This window comes from Passer montanus, unplaced genomic scaffold (genome assembly GCF_014805655.1).
Source record: "Passer montanus isolate IOZ18808 unplaced genomic scaffold, ASM1480565v1 scaffold23, whole genome shotgun sequence".
NCBI classification, from domain to species: Eukaryota; Metazoa; Chordata; class Aves; order Passeriformes; family Passeridae; genus Passer; species Passer montanus.
The window spans coordinates 1,368,492-1,381,259 of record NW_024366926.1 but is presented as its reverse complement, the minus strand read 5'-3'; the positions used below and the strand labels follow the sequence as shown (position 1 = coordinate 1,381,259).

General features: G+C 39.3%; 1 protein-coding gene across 4 annotated transcripts in view; it reads left to right on the top strand.

Annotated features, from left to right (window-relative positions):
• The window catches only part of ARHGAP24 (Rho GTPase activating protein 24), a 245,854-nt gene that overhangs the window by 71,963 nt on the left and 161,123 nt on the right, over positions 1–12,768 (top strand). Inside the window, exon 1 of one of the 4 annotated variants that reach the window (XM_039710487.1) lies at positions 8,010–8,024. The exons of 2 other annotated variants lie outside the window; for them this stretch is intronic. The gene's annotated coding sequence lies outside the window, so the exon portion shown is untranslated. Of the gene's footprint in view, positions 1–8,009; positions 8,025–8,146; positions 8,165–12,768 lie in introns of those variants that run through there. One more of the 4 variants, XM_039710488.1, reaches the window with a different exon arrangement.

Here is a 12,768-nt window from a genome sequence, read left to right as displayed (position 1 = left end):
AACATGAATTTTGTGAATCAGTAAATAAGGGATGGAATAATTTCTCATAGTAGGTATTCTAGAGATGGGGGAGTAATACCGAAGTACTGTCCTGTGAGGTGGGGAATGGGGAAGGAGGCCTTGGTTTTAAACATTTACACAAGACGGGATTGAATAACCTTGATAAAGTGTTCTTGTTCAGATAAAAAGTCCATGGACAAGGTGGCAGGGATTTTTGTTGAATGTTTTGTGTATTAGTAGATGCATCAGAGCTGCTTTGTCTCACAGATCATCAAAACACAGTCCTAGATCTGATGTTGCCAGTTCCTGCTAGTTGCATCTAGGCTTAAATTTGGCTTTATGAGTGAATTACATCTTTTTTGTTTGACTTGGCACCATTTCATCAGCTAACAAATGACTTTCAGATGTTTGTGATTGATTCTTGTTGCCATATCGTTATATTTTTAGTGTTCTATATTTTCTTATACACAGTCTAAAAGTGCTTAATTTTCTAGTTGTAATATTTTTCTACCAATTTATCTCTTGTCGCCCATTGGTCTGCCATAGGCAATGCTAGTTTACTCTGGGAAAATCTTGTAAAATTACCTTGATTTGCAGAGATATAAGTGAGCATGGCTGTCTGCAAAATGATGTGTAAGAATAGGGTTCTACAAAACTCTGCTGAAAATGAATTGTGGAGTCTTAAAAACATAGGAAAAATAAGACACTTCGAGTTGCCTCCTCAAAAAGTGTAGTTGTTGAACTGTTTTAAAAAATGTTATTCTGGTTGTCCATACAGATGAAAAATTTAAATGGAATTATGAATTATGTCATTTGCAGAGCTGAAGGTGGGCAGGAATCTCCTTGGTAGTAGAAAATTAGTAATTCTGTGTCTTTCTCAGCTTTTGTGCCATTTGACTTCACCTTACTCCAGCTGGCTTACTGCATTTTCTTCTTCTTAATTGTTCTGAAGGTGGGCAGGAATCTCCTTGGTAGTAGAAAATTAGTAATTCTGTCTTTCTCAGCTTTGGTGCCTTTTGACTTCACCTTACTCAAGCTGGCTTACTGCATTTGCTTCTTCTTAATTGTCGTGCTCAATGTCATTTAGTAGCATGAATGTGTGACTCCACGCCACTGTTAAACTTTCTAAGGCATTTGTGAAAAGGAAATAGTAAATTTGGACTGTTGGCAAGTGTTCCCTTGAAAGAAAATAAATTCTCTGCAATCAGCAGACACTGTAGTGTAGTGTTATTGATTACAAACACCAAGCAAAAGACTGTATTTTGTCTTGCTGTAGACCTTGGGAAAACATGGCATGGTTCAGGGTGGTATTTTACAGAAATGCTTCGTTAATTTGAGCATGTGGGATGGCGAATGGAAAGTTAAATAAAGTGATTACAAATGATCTCAAGTGTTTTAGTGCCTTGAGAATTTTCTTAAATGTTATGGTGAGCTTGAAACTGCTGCTTTTTTTTGAGCAATGATGAAAATGGGTCCCTCTTTGTTTCAATTAACCATCCATAGTTTCCTGTTATCAGTTAGCATATGGTGATAAGTTTAAAAGCCACATAAATAGACTTAAGCATTAAAACAATTCTAAAGTATGTTATGAATGGTTCAGTTGCTTCTCAATTATTAATAATAAGATCTCCAGGATAATTTAGGCTTTTTTTGCAGAGTTGTGCTAGTTTTGTGGTGGGTTTTTTGCAGCTAAAATGGATGAACTGTGTATCAGGAAAGTTTTAGTTGCTGTCAAAGTACAAAAGACTCTTGTAAGCTGGTGTGATGGCTAAATACAATATACTGTAATTTTTTATCGTTCTTGACTGGCCTGTTGGTGGGTGTGAAGGGCTGGCAAATGAAAAAAGTCTGCAGATGACAGAGGACAAGCTTCCAAGAGCCTTTGTGTTTGTAACTACCTGAGAGCTGATTGTAATTGCAGACTCCATGTATGATGGACCAGAAGAAATAATATTTCATTACTGTGTGTGTTCAGTTAGGTGATGTACTGGGCACAGGTTTAATACAGGAGAGGGCTCTGAGAATTTCATTAGCAGGTTTAGGATCTGTTTTCATGTATGGTGAAACTGTGGGCCTTTTCCACTGAGCACCACCTGTCCTCTCTCTGTAGCAGGATGTTTTGCAGTTTTGCCACATTTGTTTTCAGATGGGTTCTTAAAAATTGCCAGAGACCTTATAAAACCCAGTGGCTGCTGTGCAGAAAACTCAGAACAGTTAGGTGTGGATATTTGTGTCTCCACATTTTTTTGGCTTACTGTTGTTCAGCACGTTGACTTGCTGTAGAGTTTGGTGGCAGCAGCTCCACAGTCCATGCTATTTTACCAATTTGTGTTAACACATCTTTCTTTCAAAAAAAGCTATCACCATTGGACTAAGTATTGATGTTCTTTATCTAAAGTGTTGCTGACACTTGTCTGGCATTCTGTTTGCATGAGGGATCTTGTTCATGACCAGAAGATCCATTTGCACTGGGGTTTTGATAGTTCAGATTATTTTTCCCTAAAGAAAGTTTCCATTTATGTTGTGCTCAATATCTGAAACCAAATAAAGAGGCAGAAAAAGCATTGCCGAGAAAAAAGGCAACACATACCAATAAAAGAGCCACCATGGGAGCAGAGTAAAATAGTCCGAGTATTGAGTCAATAGTGAGTTGAAAAATCTGCAACACAGTTTTATGGTAATTCCACTTGTTTGTGACAATCTGCAGACTGAAAGAGGAAAACTTCGTGCAAATGAAGTCATGCAGTTCATGGAATAAAAATTATTTTAATTGCTCACAGGTAAAAATGCTTATCATTACTGCTGTTTTGTCTATCACATATCCACAGGTTTGTTCATGTGCTTGAATATTTGGTTTGACCTGTGCAGGGTAGGTGATGTCATAATACAAAACAGTATAAAATTATGGGATGATGTCTTTCCGTAGAGTGGAATTAATTAGTGAGATGGTTTGTAGAATTTTTACTGTCAGCTTTGGGTTTATGGAATTGTCATCTGGATGACAAAAAGATGACAAAAATGTTTGATTACAATTCAGGGTACCTTTTTATAGTACAAATTTGGATGCAGATGTAGAGCATGGACGAGCTGAATTTGTGTTGAATGGTGTACATGAATTTCTGGCTCTGAACAAATTATTTGATTTCAGAGCAGCAGTCCTCACTGAACTCGTGGAGGCTTTTGCTATGCAGCAGAAAGGTGGTGCTTGTTTTTGTTCTCTCAACAAGGGGCTATTTGCTCACTCAGGCTTGTTGTGGGAAGGAAACTTTGGTTTCTGTTGCTGCGGGTGATACCACTGATGTGTTTCTTGAGCCACTGATTTGCGTGCCTTAGTGAGCTGACGTGTGTCACCCCCCACCCCTTTAAAGTTGTTCTTGCTCCTTGCTGTTTGCACCCTTCCAACATTTGTGGAATGTTTGTATTCTTGGCTGTCAGGGTGTCAGTGCATCCAAATGCTCATCTCTGTTCCCCTGAATGCCTGCCAAGCTGGCTTTGTTGTTTCCAGTGAAGAAGAATGGAATTTGGTAAACAAGATGTTGATATGTTGATACGGCATATTATTTTCCATATTGAATTGGAAAGCAAGTTTGTAAATGGCTTGTTATATGTTACCACTCTTAGGGAACTTAGTGCAGAAAAAAGATCTATATTTATGCTGTATTCCTTCCATGCTGTTTTTATCTGAGAAGGTAAATAGTATTTTTCAAATGTGAATCTTGCAAGAAATAGGTCAGAGTTGCGGTGTCTTCTCTGTTTATTCTGTCCTTCAAATGTGATTTTTGCAGTTCTCATGAGGATCAGATTGTATTATAAATCTTAAAGGCAAGCTGTCCAAGAGCAATCACCTCACTGCCTTGGAATAGGAAGGGAAAATTCATATTTGTTTTGATAAAATGTTAGTTTTACAAATTGTTTCATCACTTCCAAATTACTACTATCTGAGACTTCTTTTTTTTTTAATTCAAGGGTGCTAGTACAGCTTGTTGTTACGGTTTTGCTTTGCAGATTTGAACTTTAATGGGCTGTTTGAATGGTAGGTTCTTCTGGAAATCTGGACCATGAGGTGAATTATGCCCGGATACCCCCGGGTCCCACACTTGAGATATCTTTTGGGAAACGCCAGTTTCCTTGGCAGTCTCTCAGGAAATGTCATGGTGCTGTGAGAGCTACTTATGTCCTTCCTTCCTTGCAGGAAAAATAAAGTAAAATTCTCCAGTGAACCATAGTGAAGATGATAAAACCAGCTTTGTTCGGGAAGGCTGTGTTGAAATCTTACAACTGTTTCTGAATTTAGTTCCATTGTGCACTGTGCTTCTTATCAAGGGATTTTTTTCCAGCAGGAAATTTCTGCCCTCCCCTCTTTTTTTCCCTGGTGGTTGTGTTTTTTGCTGTGTATTTCTAAACTAGTCCAAATAACTTGGGATTAGCTATTAGGACATCTAATGCGTATTTGCCAGAGAGAACTGGAAGTCATGTTAAAAATATTTAGCTTTCATGATATCCAGATGTGTCTAGATATTACTTTGTCAATCAGCTGTGGTGACAACATCTGTTTTCTTCTTTTCCTTTCACTTTGTATTCTTCACAATTGAGCAATTCAAAGGATAAATTGTGGCTTAGTCCTCCATATAAACTGTGGCATGGGGACACGGTCAGGTTCAGCATCTGCTCTGAGCTGAAGTTGAGTTCTGCCTGCTCCTTTCACTTTGTATTCTTCACAATTGAGCAATTCAAAGGATAAATTGTGGCTTAGTCTTCCATATAAACTGTGGCATGGGGACACAGTGAGGTTCCCCTCAGCATCTGGTCCGAGTTGAAGTTGAGTTCTGCCTGTACAGGGCAGCTGTTGTGAAATGTGTCACTTTTTCATGCTGTTGGCTTTCTATTGGTGCAACCACTGCTTGATTTTGAGAGCGTGTTGTAAACTAATGTGGTAAATAATATAGTGTGTGTTCACTTTGAGATAATGGAATGTATCTGAAATGATGAGGTTAAATGAAAAGTAGGACTCAGATTCAAGTTTGGGATGAGAAAAGCCTGAGAAAGGTGAGGGGGGTTCTTCACAATTTGCTAAGGCTCAGTAGGAATGCAATAATAATTGCACTTTTAACAGTCTTAAAAGGGTGCTTCTCATCTTCTCAGGAGCTCTTATATGTACTTGAGCTTGTACCTGGATTTGGCAGTAATTCACATACAGAAATTTACTACTAGGTCATTGCCAAGACAAATATATCTACTTCTCTTTTATCTAATGTAGTTCAGTTTCTGTTGTGCCATTTTCTGCCATAAATTGTGTACCTGTGACTGTGGTAGATATTGTCACTTTTATTACAGAACCAGCAAATGAAAATTCCCTCTTGGGACAGCAGGCAGGGTGCTTTTTGTCACCCTTTGTGGAGAAATGAAGCACTTAGAGTGCACAGGATGATTTTCTTACGCTGTCCTTTCTGGTGTACAGGTCTGTTAGGAGGTGGGGACAGAAGGTGGACTGGTTTTAGCTTCCCTGGCACAGCTTGAGAGGGGCAGGTGGAGTTTTAACCCTACATTCCTGTGCTGTGGAGCCAGGTGTGCGCTGTGAAGGGCTGAGCACAGCTGTGCCAGTGTTGTGCTTGGATCCCTTGCGTGGGTGTTTGTGCAGGATAAGCTGTGTGACTGAGCTGCATGGAAGAGGAGTAACCAAATAATTGCCTAGTAGGTTCCTGGGAATGTATTTCCCTTGTACAAAAATATTTATAAAGGGAATGTTCACTTGCCAGTTTCGAGCAGGAGAAAATACACTGAGGTGAAATTACAAAAGGAGAGTTTGAAGAGGGGGCAGGGCAAAAGGAGATGCTTTGACATCAGTCACACACACTCCTCTTCCACCTGCAGTTTCTTGGATCCAGAAAATGAACTTAGGCTTCATTTCCATTCATACTAGTTTTTCAAAATGGTTTTAGAATAACTCAAAAAAACCCTCCCAAAACAAACCTACAAAAACACTCTATAGTTTAAAAAAGGAAAATATTTAAACTTTATAGGTTGTTCAACAAACTTTAATAATGGTGTGAATTATTGCAAGTGTAATTTTTCAATGATTTACTTAGTGTGTAAAAGAAGTCTTTTTTTTTTTTTTAAATTAAAACTGCTTCCTGGGTTTTTTCCCATTCTACCAGAAGAAAACATTGGTTAATTTCAAGCCTAGGGGTAACTTTGGTGCAGTCTCTGCAGAGATCTGATAATAGTGATGGAAATTAAGTAGAAGTACTTAATGGTGATTTAGCTCTCTATGTCTTGCACTTAGCTTTAAAACTGACTGTATTTTTCAGTGAGTTTTGGTGAAGGTTCCAGACGAATTTAGTAATATCTGATTTGTCATTGGAGTTGAGGAGGAGGAAGAGTTAGCAATGCACAGATAACTTTTGAAGGATTTTGGAAATAAACTTATGCAACTTCTTCATTAGCTATCTGAAATCTGTCTCAGTGTGAACAGGATTAATAATGGCTAAATTGGTAATAGTAGCCATATTAATGTGTTTTGGTCACATAGATTGTCCCAGTGAAGTGTGTAGATGTCTGATAAGAAATATTTGACAGTCTTCAAGCATCAATGTGTCTTGGAAGTGCAGTGGTAATGGTTGAACTTTCAAGCTATTCACAGTATTTTTGTGCCACTGAAGGCAGAAATAATTGCTCCTTTGGAGAAGTTTCAAACATATTCTGTATAAGGACTAAGGCATCAACTCAGAGTATGGATAGAGAGAATTCTGAGTAATCAGCAAGTACTACAGCAATCTGAGATACTACAGGTATCATGAAAAATTTACTTCTTCCAAGTGTCAAAACTACTTCCTGCAGAGCTTACAGATAAAACTAGTTCCTATTAAACTGTGTACCAAAGGATGGAGCATCAGAAGAAGAATTTGTTCACCATTAAATAATTTCTAATGTGTAGAAATACTTTCAGAATGGAGGGGGGGGGACAAAAACATGGGAAGCTGGGACTTAACTCTACTTTTAATGTTTTGATTTCAGTCACGGTGGTCACTGTTGTTAATATTTGAGGACAGACTAAACATTGAAAAAATTAAACACACATCCTGCCTGCAACAGTTATTAAAACAAGAAAGCCACCTACACTTGCTGGAGGGAATGGCTTCTTTTCACAGCAATCGGCAGAAGTTACATTAGCAGTGGATGTACAGAAATGTTTTTTGCTATGCTGTAACTACTCAAAAAACAGAATGAGCTGGGTTTATGTACTGGTGGCTGAGAGCAAGGACTGCAAATGCTTGTGCTTTTGATTTCTCTCTTGGTTAAACATCTTGTAGGCTTGTCTGTCTTGAGGGTGTTGGGAAAGTGATGGATTTAGTCCTTTGGTCTTGGGTTTCCTGGGGCTTCCAATACTGAGAGGTGTACATTCTTTTCCCTTTTGTCTAATTTCCTCTCTTTGAAGTGGAGATCAGGCTTCCATTGAAAGCAGAGGTTGTCCAGATACATACATGGCATATGAACATCTGACTTTATTTGAGAGTACATGAAAGGCTTTTATTAGTTTCTTTTAACATTTGTGTCTCGTAATATCATCTTAAATCACACTCTGAAATGAAATCATAATAGTTGCCGCCTAGATTCCTTGTGTGTTGTAGAAAGCTTAATGCCTTATGTACAGGATCTCTCAAGGCCTAGCTGAGATTTCAGCTGCGCTGTCTTCCATATGTTTGGAAAAAACCCTTTGTCATCTGCATCCAATTTAGCAGAGAGCTGGAATGCTGGAAACGTGTTTTAGTTCCTGGTGAAATATAACTGCAAGCGCTCTGCAAGGGAAAGCATCACAGTGAAGTTGTTCCTCTGTCTGTGCAAAGCGGGGGTGTCCAAGTTTAGTTTTTATTTATTTGTAGGTTTGGGTCCATGTCCCTTTGGCGTGGGCTGAGCTGGAGGGCTGCGGTGAGCCTGTGACAGAGCCATCGGGTCAGCTGCGGTTCCACTTAGCTCTTGGCGTAGGGCAGAGGAGCCCTGCTGCCGCTTCCCTGCTCCTGCTGCAGGTATTTGTGTGGGGATCTCACCTGTTCTGGATGAGCTGCTGCTCTGGAGCTTTCTCCCAGATCCTGGCCAAGGACACTTGGTGATGGTTGATATCTCGGTAGCTGATACTTAGACTCTTCAGCACGCCTTGGTGCACGAGGTAGGTGGGTGATGCTGCTCTCTTACAGCGCCGAGTCACAAATAGCAACTGGATTAGCGATTTTCTTGTTTGTTTTGCTGAAACACGTGGCAAATTTCATCATCCTAAGAGGCAAAGTGTGTTGGTGCATTTAGGCTTTAGTGTGTTTTGTACGTGTTTTGTTATGATTCCTTTTGCACAGCCTATTGCTGTGAAGCTGAATGCCTTCCACAAACAATGTCTGACATCTGTTATCTGTGCTGGATTTTTTTTCCTTGTGTCAACTTGAAAATTGTATGTATAAAGTGATTTTTTAATTTATTTGAAACTTCCAGGGCATTTGACTGTTTTGTTAGGAAATGCAAGGTCAAATAAATGTTTTTGATGAGTCTTGCTATTTACACTTAACAGCTCTGAGGGGCACCAGCAGTATTATGTCTTCGAAAAGACAAAGGAATAATTGAAAACAAAAAAGTGAAGAATTAGAAAAGCTTTGCCAGAGCTAATATAAGAAGAGAAGTCAGGTCACAAGACAATAATCAGGGCATCTGTTCTGCAAACTCCCAAAGCATGAAGTTCTTTTTGTTTTCTAGATAACCCAACTGTTGCTACAATGCTGTCTATTTGTACTGGCTAATCTAGTTTGTTAAAAGGTTAAGTATCTTTTTCCATTTGTAAAGGTTGAACTATTGTCTTGAGAACCACTGTGCCTGTTGGAAGAGAATCTGAAGAATCCTATTCCATCTACATCTGTTCTAATTAAATTTGCTTCCTAAATTTGGGTGAATGATGGATCAAGCTGATAAACCACACAACTTTATATAAAAATGGCTTTCTATGTGGTTGATACCTAGAGATTCTACCTTCCAACTTAGAAAAGCAGAGTTATTTTTCAAATAATTATCTGATCAAGATAAGATGAAAAAGTAAGGGTGTAGTTAGGGGTGAAGATAAAGAGGAAGTATGAAGTTACTAAGAGGCTGGATTAATTTAATTGCCTTACACTGTCTTTTCTGCAGTGTCTGTTCTAGTGATTGGTTGTATGATTCCTTGGGAAAAATTATCCATAACTGGTAGTTGTAAAATAATAAAAGTCACAGTTGTAGCTTTCACCCAGCTCTACTGAATTGGCTTTGCAAATGGAATAAACCGTGGTGCTGATTGTTTTAGCAGTCAACTCATGTAATTCATACTTTCCAGAATGCACCTTATTCTGCAAAATGAAATCCTCAAACAATTTGTGCTTTGGCAAAGATGGAGCTGCTTGAGCTTGTGAGAGACCCTGATTTAAACTTCATTTGGTTTCCTGCACTGATGAAACATGTTGCTTTTGAAATGCAGGATGGTGTTGGTGCAGGTCATAGATAAACCTGAAGGTTACAAACAAGGCAAAAAAGGTGTCCTTGTCTTCTTTGTGGAAATAAAGAACAAAAAATCAAGAAAGCAGCAGTGCAGAGCCATGATGGTCATATAGAGGGAGATGATGCATTTTTGGGATATGGGTGGCAAGGCTTCTCTGCTGTTTTGACTACAGTAATGTGAAATAGTAGGGCCTGTCTGACTGCAGGTGATAACCTCCTTTCCCTTGGGCATGCTGATGTTCTCCTCTTTAGATAGTGACTTAGAGAAAACACAGACTCACCTCACTGCGAAGGGAGTTAATATGAAAAGGTAGATTTTCCTGGTTTGTTCTTGATGCTGTTTTATGCTGTTAATGACCTCTGTCATTCATAGCAGAAGAAATTTATATTCTCAGGATACCTTGCCTCTCTTAAATTAGATAAATTGAACTCTGTGAACATGAACGTGCTCAGCACAGTCTCAAAGTGTCCACAGATCCAGGACCTGCTGTCTTTGGATTATTTTTCTTTTGCTTGTGTATCTATTTTTCTGAAGTTTTAGTCCTAGTTAATGTCACTTTCTCTTTTTGTAGCCTGCCTAAAACCTGGAGAGTGCCCAGTGTTGTTTGCTACTAGTTGGTGCTTTTAAAAAAAAAACAAAAACAACTCTAAACATAATGTTTTTCTGAAGTTTTATGTAGGTAAGTAACATATACATGTTTGCTGGTTTTGAATCCTTTTGGATGAACAACTTAACTTGGTTTTCCCTTTTTCATTTTGGGTGCAGCAATGTCAGTAAAAGGTGCTTACAAGTTTTTAGCTGGCTTTCTGGTCACTGAAGGTAACCAGTTACTTGCTGAAGTGTTCTTGACCCTAGTTCTGCTTCTCCTTCAGCTGACATGGCACAGGAGTGACCAGAAAGAGACACGTGAACATAAAATGCTTTTAGGGAGGGTGTGCTCACCTTTTAACTGGGGGCTATGATGGTGGAGTGTGAAGACTGAGCACAACACAGAGCTGGCTTTGCCAATGGTTCCTTTAGTACAAGCTGGAGAGGTAGGTGTTAGCATCCATGCACAGACTGACCTTTTAAAGGGTAAGGACTCAATGAATTTATTCCGTTCCCCCATATGAATTCATTTTAGTCAAAGGATAGTGTTGGTGCTGATTTAGGAATTCAGGGACAGTATTCACTTTGCTTAGAGCTTTACTGGAAAGGGGAGTACCACAATGGTGTTATTTTTCATTTACTAATACATGATAATTTTTCATTTACTAAAGCAGTTTAGGTGGCATGGCATATACACTGCTGATTTCTGAAATACATAGGAAGGATTGTGGACTCTATTTTTCTGATGTAAACTTGGTATTACAAAATGAAATGTTAGTTCTTTAAGTATGAATTAATGCTTTTCCTAGGCAGAAGATGGAAATGTCAACTGCAAAGTAATGGTGCTTATTTAGAGTTGGCTTTTTCAGTGGAAAGACACACATCTGCTTTTTAGAAATTCTGACTATATTGTCTCCAGTATTCTAGCATGGAAATTTATGTCAGTATGGTTAATCTTTTTAAGTGACAGAGGCAATTACTATTTACATAAAACATTTTTGAACAGCATTAAAACTATACTGATTCCTGTTTAAAAGTAGGTCTATTTAAAGTTTAGGTCCTGCTGGGGTTGGCACGCAGAGAGGACACAAATCTTGGCTCTGGTACAAAGTTTAGTAGGAATGGAAGCAGATGCACCTCTGAGGTTGCCAAGTTTGAGCCTTTGGTTCTGACTTGCCTGTGTTTATTTGAGTTGGGACAGTGTCAAGATACTCTCTGAGGCTGGGTGGGTTCTCACTACCTGTGTGTACAGTGTGTGCATACCTGCTTGATATCCATGTACTCCTCTGGATGCACGCAGGACAGCTGGGAAATGGGCATGGCAATTCTGGATGTAGTGTAGGCATGGGCTGTAACTCTGTCAGTTCCTCTGATACACTGGGGCAGGATGTTCCTACATGCACATCTGTGATGCCATGATCCTTCTGGGGAACACAAGGAAGTGGGAGAGATTGGCTTCAGAGGAATCTCTCAGCAGATCACCAAGTGCTGCTGTTACTTGAACTTTTCTACTGACAGGGATAAACATCACATTGTGCATAACAAAGCAGAGGAAGTAATTTTGCATGAAATGTTCATAGCAAATACGTTAAAAATAAGTCAATGGATTTCTGTTTGTCAAATGTGAACTAATGTACAACTTTAAAGGTCATTGTGGGCTGAGTTGAGGTGGGTTGAACCTTCCTTTGTTTCCCCTGAGGCTTCTGTAGAGGCACCCAGAGATGAGGTTCCTCCTGCTCTGAACATCTGAGTATCCAGAGAGATGTTGCCAGCCAGTTCTTGCCAGTACTCTTTTTGCCAAAGTTGGGACTTTGCTGGGACTACATTTGCTCACACCAAGAGAGGGATTTGAAGTGTGGTGCAGGCAGCAAATACTTCTCTTTCTTCCTCCCATTCTCCAGCAACTGCAAACTCTTTCTGCAGAACCTGTGAACTTCTTTGATTTGCAAGTACTGCGGCAGATTTGGGAGTAGGCTTTTGCTGCAGTAGACAAGCTGGAATGTATTTTTCCTGCTTGGCAGCCTATTTAGTGAATGTCACTTGTAGCATCTTAATTCTCTTGATCAGTTTTATGAGGAATGTGCAAGGTCTGAACTGCTGTGAATTGGACAACATGGAAAGTCCCATTGTGTTGGATTTCCTAAAAAAGCATTCAGCCTTGTTTCATTCTCAGTGATTCACTGTCAGAGGGCTGCTGACATCTGTACTCAGATGTTTTTTGCCACCAGTCTTTGAGAGCAAAGAGTGGTACTAGAGATTATTTTTATACTTTGAGAGATCATCTGTTGAGATCATGCTTGGGCACAACTCTTAATCAGTTCTTCTGTAAGTGAAGCCAGTATCTGCTGAAGTATTCACCACTCACGTGTGGGAATTAAGTTACTTTTAAGCTGTCCTTATGACTACTTTCTCCATATGAAATATGAAGCTGTAAACAGGGTTTATGTATTTCCAGTGTCAGATATTCAGAGGCAGTGTTACCCTTTGGTTGGAAGAGACATCTGGGATTTGAAATGTCTTTCAGCTGTTCCAGATGCTGCTTTTGACTTGCTCCCTGACCTTTTCACTGCTCAGTATTTCAGCTCCTGAGACTTGTCAGCTGTGCTGCATTTTTTTGTCCATCTTGCATCACTTGACCCTTTCAGCTTTCAGAGGCTCTTCACTGTCTTGCCTGT